General features: G+C 41.7%; 1 pseudogene across 1 annotated transcript; it reads right to left on the reverse strand.

The window, feature by feature from the left end:
* Positions 1-5,816: 5,816 nt before the first annotated feature.
* Positions 5,817-6,869, reverse strand: LOC307096713 (neurofilament light polypeptide-like; annotated as a pseudogene). Its single transcript has one exon. The product of its transcript is annotated as a neurofilament light polypeptide-like (transcript).
* Positions 6,870-11,195: the final 4,326 nt, after the last annotated feature.

The following is an 11,195-nucleotide window of genomic DNA, read 5'->3' on the forward strand; positions in this document are numbered from 1 at the left end:
CACCCAGCACAATGCTATTTTATTCATACAGAACATCAAACACACAAACATACAAACAGATTTGTGTAGCCTTAAGAAACCTTTCAAATAGTTATAAGATATAACTTCAGTCTAGGAACCACTCAAAAGGACCATGGGGCCTCCAAAATATTAGGTATAAAGATAATATTTTTTGTGTAAATTTATTCTCTCCAAACACCATTCATTCCAGTACTAAACAAAAGGGGGTTAGGGGCACATAAATACAAATTTAGAACATGTTTGACCTTTAAAAGTTTTTATTGTTTTAAAAGTCAATAAAATAATGATCTTTTGAGTAAAAAAAAAAAAAGAAATCAAATAGAGAGAGAGAGAGAGAGAGAAAGGAAGAATTAGAAAGAGTTTCTTGGAAAAGAGCACCCACAGATAATGTTAATGAAGACTTAGGTGAGACTGTTAATGTTTTCTTGTTTTATAGTAATGATTTAAAGATTTTTTTTCTGAAAGTTAAGAAGGAAAACCAGAATCTGTCAAAAGAGTCATGACCCACCATTTTTTCTCCCTAAGGAGCTAAGTTTATAGGTGAAAGAAACACTTATTTCAAATCCGAGTAGCCATGTTAGTAATTGGATAGAAGATAGCACTGGAAACAGGAGAACCCAAATTATAAATGGGACTCTTTATTATTAAAATTTTGTCGTTCCTTGGTTTCTATTATTCTGTGTATCCCATTCTCTTTCTTTAGTTCAAGCTCTTTATCTTTGTAATCACAATTTTCCTTCCTCCTCCCAACTCCTGAATGTTGGTATCTCTAAACTCAGTTCAAAAACATTGAGATACTTTTGACCCATACTCACTTTACCCCATAGAATAAGCATCAAGTCCTGTCAAATTAGAACTGTTCCTTTTTTACAAATACCATATTATTTTATTTATAGGTGGAATCTAAAGAGCAAAGTGAATAAGCAACAACAACAATAAAATAGAAACAGATTCATAGGGACAGAAAACAGACTGATGGCTGCCAGAGGGGAAAGGGTTGGGGGGACTGGATAAAAAGGCGAAGGAATTGAGAAATACAAACTGGTAGTTACAAAATAGTCACAGGGATATAAAGTACAGCATAGAGAATATAGTCAATAGTATCGTAACACTATATACAGTGCAGGTGAGTACTTGAATTATCAGGGGAATCACTTTGTAAAGTATATGATTACCTAACCACTATGCTATAAATCTGAAACTAATACAAAATAGTATTGAATATAAACTGTAATCCTATCTAATAAAGAGGGAATATGCTAATTGACCCTCACACCGTTGCAAAGATGGTGGCACCCACAGCCAATAAGGAGGGAATATGTTAATTGACTGCCATGCCCTCAAAGATGGTGGTGCCCACAGCCACAAGATGGTGGCACCCAGTCCCCTCAGCCTTGCTGGGGTGGCAGGTGTGCAGCAAGTGCGGCCCCGCCCCCAGGCATGCCCAGCTACTCTACAAGCCTGCCTCCAGAGTCCCCTAGTCCCCTCAGGTCCGCAGCCACCCAGGGCTGGCCTGAGGTACAGGCAAACCTCAGATGGCGGCTGCCCAGCCAACGCCAAAGGTGTAGGCAGCTGCCCAGCTGCTCAGGGCTGCCTGAGACTCAGGTAACCAGGGCCAGCTGAGGCTTGCACTACCAGCAGTGGCTGCAGCAGAGATGTGATGGGGGTATCACCTTCCCCTGATCACCAGGTCGCCACTTGCCCCTGAGGACTCCCGGACTGTGAGAGGGGCAGACCTGGTTGAGGGACACCCCTCCAGTGCATGAATTTTCATGCATCGGGCCTCTAGTTGAAAAATAAATTTTTAAAAAAATACTTATTTTGCTTTTTTATTCCCTTTAATATTACCCCATAAACTTATGTCATCCTCCGTTTTCACAGTAGTTTCTGAAGTCAAATGAAGAACCATATGCTAAGCATCTACCACAATAAACAGCACATAGTAGATGCTTAATAAATGCAGTTCCTTTTCTTTCTCACCTAAAACTGGTTGTCTTGATTTCCAACCTCTCTCAGTAACAGATCTCATACATTTAACACATTTTTTGCATACATAACTCTCTACTTTCAAACTTTCAATTTGCCCTCTATCTACCTGGTCATGGGATATGTAATATATTAAACATCTAAAGCTACACTACACTTAATCCTACAGAGTGAGTCTACTTAGTATTTCCTAAGTGGTCATTCACATTTTTATCTCCATTTCCTTGTTCACTTCATTCCCTTTTCCTGCTGTCTACTAATATGTCTAACTCTTCCATTAAAGTGTATCTTAAGTCCCATATTCTCCAACTACTTCAATCTTTAGTATTCTTTGCTGAATTATTTTGGCATTTACATATATTTACAATCATTAGGATCAGAAAGGCTATTTGTAAAGCCAAATGCTTTCTATAAGAGGCCATCAACACCATCTGTTGTTGGCATGCTGGGTTGGCATGCTTTTGCTCTGGCCAATAGCAAGTTCACATCAGTGACATTTCCTACTTTGAAAATTTGTAAGTAATTGTGCTTCTATAACATGAGCAATGCTCAATATACTTAGCATATTTGCATTTTTATTTATCTCTTATTAGTAAGTCTTCTATACTCCATCTAGCATATACATGGTCTTGAGGCTTATACAACATTAAACATCTTTGCCTCCTGCCTCCCTAGCATAATAAAAGCTCAGTCAGTATTTATTGATGGTAACAAAAAATATTTACATCACAGGAATATTGTTGTAAAAATCTTTAAAGCATTCTTAGCTCCTCTGAGACATACAATTTATATTGGAGGGAAAAAATGTGTTTTATTTTTTAATCTTTTTGCAGTGTCAGTTTTGAGGAGAAAGAATAGTAATGTAAACCTGTCATGTATCAAAGGCAAATTTTTGTGTCTTTGCAACTTGTTATATCTGTATAATTTGTATAATTATTTGGGAAAGACAAAATCATATTCATTAGCTGAAAAATATGAAAGATACCATGATCAGGTCAGTGTCACAATAGAGCTTAAAATATATACTGATGACCCTGTACAGTACATAAGGAACAATATCTGCTTCTAGTACAAAGCTAACAATAAAATGTCAATTAACAAGACGTGGGATACTCTCTAGGGGTAATATTAAAGAAAACATTTACAACAATCTTACAGAAATGCTGGGAAATAAGATACTCAAAGTCTAAGATACAACTGTTATACAAAATCCATTATATATGAATCCACGATCTTGTAAACCCCCAAATGCCTTCAGGCTGAGCAAAATACAAAATTCATCTGAGTTAGAAATTTAGGTAAGAAAGAGCAGTTTTCAAAGGACTTAAATAATAAGAAATCAAGACAGAAAGTGCATATATAAGGTGTTATCAAATACTAACATGTGTTTATAATCTGTTAAATTTATATAATTTGTTAAATCTGTATAAAATGATGGGCATACATATAGCCAACTCCATATTTTAAATAGCATTATCATATAAACCGTAATTAGAGTTTGGGGCCAGAGACTGGCAGTCTAAAGATTAGTTACCTTTTGCAGCCACTGTGGAGAACAGTATGGAGTTTCCTCAGAAAACTAAAAATGGAGCTCCCATTTGATCCAGTAATCCCACTTCTAGGAATATACCCCAAGAAACTAGAAACACCAATCAGGAAGGATATATGCACCCCTATGTTCATAGCAGCACAATTCACCATAGCTAAGATTTGGAAACAGCCTAAATGCTTATCAACAGTTGAGTAGATTAGCAAACGATGGTCCATCTACACAATGGAATACTATGCTGCTATAAAAAAGAAGGAATTCTTACCATTTGCAGCAGCTTGGATGAAACTGGAGACCATTATGTTAAGTGAAATAAGCCAGGCAATGAAAGAAAAATACCACATGATCTCACACATTTATGGAAAATAAAGAACATTATAACCTGATGAACAAAAAGATAGATACAGAGGCAGAGAAGCATCGAACAGGCTTTCAAATTACAGCAGGAAAGCTGGGGAGTGTTGGGGAGGAGAAGAAAAGAGATCAACAGAAGGACTTGTATGCATGCATATAAGCACAACCAATGGACACAAGACACTGTGGGGGTGGGATGAAGGCATGGGACAGAGGGTAGGGGAGGTGGGGGGAAGGTCAATGGGGGAAAAAAAGGAGATATTTCTACTAATATATGTAATACTTTAAACAATAAAAAAATGAAACAAAAAGATTAGTTACCATTTACTTTGTTACAATCTCTCAGCAATTCAACCCCCTTATCTATAAAATGCTGGTACAAATACTTATCCCTTTCTTTTCCATAATGTTATTATAAAGAAAAATTATAATTGAAGACTCTATACATATAAATACAAGGTTTTCAACAATATGTGGTTATGAATTTGTCATTTCATTTTTCCCCCAAACTATGAATTGCTGAAAAACAGCTAAACAAAACTGCTCAGTCAGGAAACAGCAAATTTTTCTGTTTTATTACTTTGTTTCTCATCTGAACTAAGCCAGACTGGTACATTCCCATTGTGAATGCTACGTTTTAACAATCAATAAAGAAATTTTTTTAAAATTAATTAATTAATTAAAAAACCCAATTCAATTATTTAAGTAATTCAATCCAGCGCCTGGAATGGGATTCTTAGGTAGTTTGAACACCTCAACTTCTGCATTAGCTGGAGTAAAAGACACCTAACTAATTGTATAAAGAAACACACCTGATTTGTACAGCTACTCATCACAGAGTCCATTGTATATTATTTATCACTAGAGGCCTGGTGTACGAAATTCATGCATGGCGGGGGGTGTCCCTCAGCCCAGCCTGCACCCTCTCCAATCTGAGACCCCTCAAGGGATGTCTGACTGCCCCATCACAATCCAGGACTGCTGGCTCCTAACTGCTCACCTGCCTGCCTGCTTGATCGCCCCTAACCACTCTGCCTGCTGGCCTGCTTGCCCCCAACTGCACCCCCTGCCAGTCTGCTCACCCCCAAATGGTCCCCTCTGCTAGCCTGCTCGCCCCCAACTCCCCACCCCCCGCCAGTCTGATCACCCCTAACCACCTCTGCCTCGGCCCCACCGCTATGGCTTAGTCCGGAAGGACGTCTGGAAGGTCTCATGGTCTAATTAGCATATTACCCTTTTATTAATATAGATAGGATATTACATACTGCCATAACTATAACATATCTACCAGTATTACTTTATGAGAATACATACTTCATGCGATAGGAAGGCATCTAATACATTACATTGTATATGTTGTAAGTAGTAGGAAATACTGTATTTGTAGCAATAATATACACCCTGTGATTTCCCTTCCTGATTTGGGAATGGTTCCCCCGTTCTTTGAATGTTTCCTGGCCCCTAATGTATTTTTTTTTTTTGTCATTCAGTGTAACTTTATTTACTGTTTATTGCACATGATTTGAGGTCTTTAATTTCTAACCACCAAAGATTCAAAGGACTATTTTTTCCATGAAGTTTAACATTAACATGAGTGAATTCATGTATTCATGTGTTTTTATTGTAAACATCTGAATTATTCACATTGTCATAGATCCTGAACTCATAAGCGTGGACCATGCACAGGCTGGCAGCAAGCCAGGAAGCCACTCTGCAAGCAAACAGATACTCTGCATAAGGAGAAAAGGCATAGCACAACATTTAATGTCCAACCTGAGTCACCTCAGAATGTTATATATATTGACTTGTTAATTCATATAGTATCGGGAACTCAACTGCTTGGCTGGTGGCAAGGTTGACCTAGTTTGGGGAGGATTATTCCTGAAATAATTAAGGAAAGGGGAGCTCAATCTTTCTTCTTGGTTGCTTGCTCCTCCCCAGCACCTTCATCTTTCTTCTTGTCCTCAGCTTCTTGGGCATCTTCTCCTTCACCTTCACCTCCTTCTTCTTCCTTTGCATCCTCAAATTCTTCCTTGGCACTTCCTTCCTCTTCCTCTCCTTCCTCTTCCACTTCCTTTTCCTTCTCCTTTTCTTCAGCTTCTCCTTCAGAGGGGGGTTCATCCTTAGCTTCCTCAGCTTTTGCAGCCTCAATGGTCTCCTCCACCTCGATCTGCTCCTCCTGGACGTGGCTAGTGTATTAAGAAGGGAAGGAGCTAGTGGACATCAAGTAGGAGCTGGTCTGTAAACTACCATAGGCAGATGGACCAAAGACCTGGGAACTCTGGGAATAGCTGCTGGCTATGCTTCCCACACTGGTGAAACTGAGCCAGGTCTCCTCACCTTCCAAGAGTTTCCTGTAAGCTGCAATGTCAATGTCCAAAGCCACCTTCACATTGAGGAGGTCCTGGTATTCTTTTAAATATCGTGCCATTTCACTCTTTGTAGTTCTCAACTCATTTTCTAATTTGTTGATTGTGTCCTGCATAGCACTAACGTCAGCTTTCTGCTTATCCTCCAGCTCTTGTAGCTGCTTTCCCAGCGCTTCGTTCATGACCCGGCTTGCTTCGATCTCCAGGGTCTTGGCCTTGAGCAGGCAGTAGCTCTCAGACATCTTGTCCTTGGCGGCACGCACTGTGTAGGTGTTCTTGGCAGTGCTCTCAGTCAACACGGTGAAGTGGCTCTTGTACCACTCTCCGGCATTCTGCATGTTCTTGGCAGCCAGCTTCTCATACTGAAAGCGGATGTCCTTGAGCACAGCGGAGAGGTCGGACTTGGAGAACACGTCCATCTCCATGGAGAGCTGAGCATACAGGATCTGCGCCTGCAGCTCGGAGATCTCCTCTTAGTGCACCTTCTTCAGAATGGTGATTTCATCCATCAGGCTGTCGATGCGCTTTTCGAGCATAGTGCCGGCGAGAGCCGCCTCGTCTGCACCTTTGCTTGCCCTCAGCGTCCTCATGGTTTAGCACCTCTTCCTGGTAGCACACCTGCAGGTTGTTCCCAGTCCCTTCTGAGCCCCAGTGCCTCCTAATGTGGTCCCGAGGCGGCACACCCCCCCCGCCCCCCGATCCCACTGCCTTCTCCTCACCAGGGACGGGGCACAGTGGGGCGGGGCACAGGCATCCCATTTTCATTAAAAAGTTCAACCCGGGCCTGCTCCACCAGTGTCCACAGGCGGCCCGGGGGGCAGACAGTGATCCCGGAGGTGCTGGCTGCCCCCGCCTGCCTGGGTCCCTGGTCGTGGCCTGGACCCCACTGGCGGCATCAGGCACTGCCCATGCCACCTGCCCAGTCCCCCATCACTGCTCTGACTGGGGCCAGACACCCACTGCTGTGTGTGGCCTGCAGGGACTGCAGAGGCCACCATGTAAGCCTCCCCATCCCATCCCTGACTCTGGCACCTTGATCCCAGGTCCACTTCTGCCAAAGGAGAACTTTGCTCACAGAGCAGCTGCCCAAGACTGAGCACCTCTAAGGTCCACAGACCCCAAATTTCTTCCAGCCAAGGTGGTTGGCCTGATTGGGATGTTGGGGGCTGATGAGGGGTAGGGCCAGTGGGTGAGTGAGGGGGGCAATTGGGGCTGGATCAGGATGGTTGGCTGCCACAGTGTGCATCATATCAACCTGTCGTTCTGGTTGTTCTGCCTTAATGATTGCTGGGCTTTTATATAGATAGATTATCCATTAAGCTGGACGTGCTCTTCTACCAGAGAGCAATGTAGCTCTCATGGTCCCTTAATTAATATCTCTGCCAAATGTTGCCTTATTAGAGAGCCCTTTTCCAACCAACATATCTATTAGTACAGTGGTCAGCAAACTCATTAGTCAACAGAGCCAAATATCAACAGTACAACGATTGAAATTTCTTTTGAGAGCCAAATTTTTTAAACTTAAACTTCTTCTAATGCCACTTCTTCAAAATAGACTTGCCCAGGCCATGGAATTTTGTGGAAGAGCCACATTCAAGGGGCCAAAGAGCCACATGTGGCTCACGAGCTGCAGTTTGCCGACCACGGTACTGGTATACAGCATTTCATTTCAATTCTTCCCCTTCAACACTGCTGGATTTTTCTTTTTATTTTTCTTTTTTTCCTTACTGGATTTTTCTTGATATCACTTATCTCTGACCCACATGATATTGTTCATTATGATAGTCCCCCACTGATATGTAAAATTCAAAAGAGTGTGGACTGGATATGAGATACAGTTCTGTATCAGTTACTTCACTGAAGCTTTTTTTTTTTTCACTTTAAAATTAGGACTTGTGTAAAGAAACTGAGGAAGAAACCAAGATGGTGGCATATACTGCTGCCTATACTGCCTACACCTATACTGCTGCCTCGCACAACAATTTCAAAACTGCAACTGGAAGACAGACGGACATCGTCCAGAACCACCGGAAAGCTGGCTGAGTGGAAATTCTACAACTAGAAGGAAAGAGAAAAGGACACTGAGATTCAGAGGAGCTGTGGAGGTGCAGAGACCCGTGTGCACAAAAAGGGCAGGACGCTGAATAAGCAGCTGGCTTACTCGCTGCACGTGGAGAGGGCAGGCAACAAGCGCACGGCTAGCTTTCTCGTTCGGGAGGGAAACAAAACCTCCCAACTGCACTGAAATCCAGCTCCGGTACCCAGACTCATTCAGGGAGAAACTGGACTGTCTGGCAGCAGGCAAAACTCAAGAGCAGTCTTCTCCTAGAGGTGTGTGCAGCCATTGCAGCAGGGCACTGAGACCCAGGGGCCTCTTAGGGCAGGGCTGATGGGAAACCAAGGTTGTCTGCTCCACCCTGAGACTCCGCCCCATCCAAGCTGAGCACAGAAGCCCTCCCAGCAGAGACACAGCTGATCCTCACAGCCAATTGGCTTGACGGTCAACTCCCCACAGTGATACGAACAACAATCAAGGCTTAACTATAACAAGACTGCACACACAGCCCACAAAGGGGTGCACCAAGAGTGTTCACCTCAGGTAACTGGGGAGGCTGAGCTACTGGGCCCTTCTAGGACACCTAGTACACAAAGCCACTCCATCAACTTAGGGAAGCAGCTAAAATGCAGAGACAAAGAGGCAGGCCACAAATGAAGGAAATGGAGGAAAGCAAAAGACTGGATATAGAGTTCAAAACCATGGTTATAAGGTTTTTCAAGAATTTCCTAGCAAAGGCTGATAAATTTAATGAGACCCTTGAGGATATGAAAAAGGATCAACTAGAAATTAAGCATACACTGACTGAAATAAAAAATATTATACAGAGACCTAAAAGCAGACTAGAGGATCGCAAAAATCAAGTCAAAGATTTGGAATACAAAGAAGCAAAAAAACACTCAACCGGGAAAGCAAAAAGAAAAAAGAATCCAAAAAGTTGAAGATAGTGTAAGAAGCCTTTGGGACAACTTCAAGCATACCAACATCAGAATTATGGGGGTGCCAGAAGAAGAGAGAGAACAAGATACTGAAAACCTATTTGAAGAAATAATGACAGAAAACTTCCCCAACCTGGTGAAAGAAATAGACTTTCAAGTCCAGGAAGCGCACAGAACCCCAAACAAAAGGAATCCAAAGAGGACAAGACACATCATAATTAAAATGCCAAGAGCAAAAGAAAAATAGAGAATATTAAAAGCAGCAAGAGAAAAACAGTTAATTACCTACAAGGGAGCACCCATACGATTGTCAGCTGATTTCTCAACAGAAACTATGCAGGCCAAAAGGGAATGGCAAGAAATATTCAAAGTGATGAATAGCAAGAAACTACAACCAAGATTACTCTACCCAGCAAAGCTATCATTCAGAATTGACGGTCAGATAAAGAGCTTCACAAATAAGAAAAAGCTAAAGGAGTTCATCACCACCAAACCAGAATTATATGAAATGCTGAAAGGTATTCTTTAAGAAGAGGAAGAAGAAGAAAAATATAAAGATAAAAATTATGAACAACAAATACATATCTATCAACAAGTGAATCTAAAAATCCAAGGGAATAAAAAATCTGATGAACAGTATTAACTGGTGGATATAATAGAATCAGGGGCATAGAAAGGGAGTGGACTGACAATTATCGGGGGAAAAGAGGAGTGGGGGGTGCAGGAAGAGACTGAACAAAAAGCATACACCTATGGATGAGGACAGTGGGGGGAGGTAAGGGCAGCGGGTGGGGTAGGAACCTGGTGGAGGGGAGCTATGGGTGGGAAAAAGAGGAACATTGTAGTAATCTGAACAATAAAGATTTATTAAATTTAAAAAAAGAAAGAAAAATCAAGCATTTGTATTTTTCATGTTAAAATAGTAAGTGCAAAAGGTTTTCTGTCTGTAGGCAAAGATCTAAATTGTGCATCAACAGTGTGATAAACAGATATGAGATTAGAAACCTCAGAAACCTTTTATAGGCCCCAAATATCCAGGTCTGTAGGCTAGTTATAATGTCATATATCTAACTGGTTGCTGGAGATGGAATTACAAATCATTTTTTTAAATATATTTTTTATTGATTTCAGAGAGGAGAGGAAGGGAGAGAGAGAGAGAAATAGAAACATTGAGGATGAGAGTGAATCATTGATTGGCTGCCTCCAGAATGTCCCCCACTGGGGATCGAGCCCACAACCTGGGCATGTGCCCTGACCAGGAATCAAACTGTGACCTCCTGGTTCATAGGTCAATGCTCAACCACTGAGCCACACCAGTCGGGCTACAAATCATTTTTTTTTTAAAAAACAACATAATAGTCCTCAGAGCTATCAACTAGGTATCCAAATAAACTAAAGCCTATTTTTTTTTTTTTATCCACGGGCCTTACCTTACATGGGCATCATTGAAATAACATGCTTGCCAAATGTTATGGTTCATTGCAACCCTATCATGAAGAAACATGTGTGAAAATGGAGAAAGTTGTGTTTTGGCTTTTCTTTCCTATAGAGCCGTGGTGTGCAAATGGGGCTGCACATTTTGGAGAGTTATAAGAAATAAAAATAAAAACAGATGGCTGGGTTCTACTCCTAGAGACTCTGACTTAATTGGCCTGGCGCTGTCTGGGCATTTCCAGAGCTCTTCAGGAGTGTCTAATGTGAAGCCAGCACTGAGAATCTCTGTTTATGGAGGCTGCGAGCAAAGGGGCCAGCAGGTCCTTTTTGTGATTGTTAGCTTGGATGTGGGACACCTGTTTACTAAGAAACTGGGCTGAGGCAGCAATTCATTCTGTTCAGAGCACAAAATCACATTCAGCTGTTAATGGCTTTTTCGCTGCACTGACCTACGCTGAATTCAAACCAGCAATGACCTTCGTTTTCCA

The sequence above is a fragment of the Cnephaeus nilssonii genome (genome assembly GCF_951640355.1).
Source record: "Cnephaeus nilssonii genome assembly, chromosome: 3".
NCBI lineage: Eukaryota > Metazoa > Chordata > Mammalia > Chiroptera > Vespertilionidae > Cnephaeus > Cnephaeus nilssonii.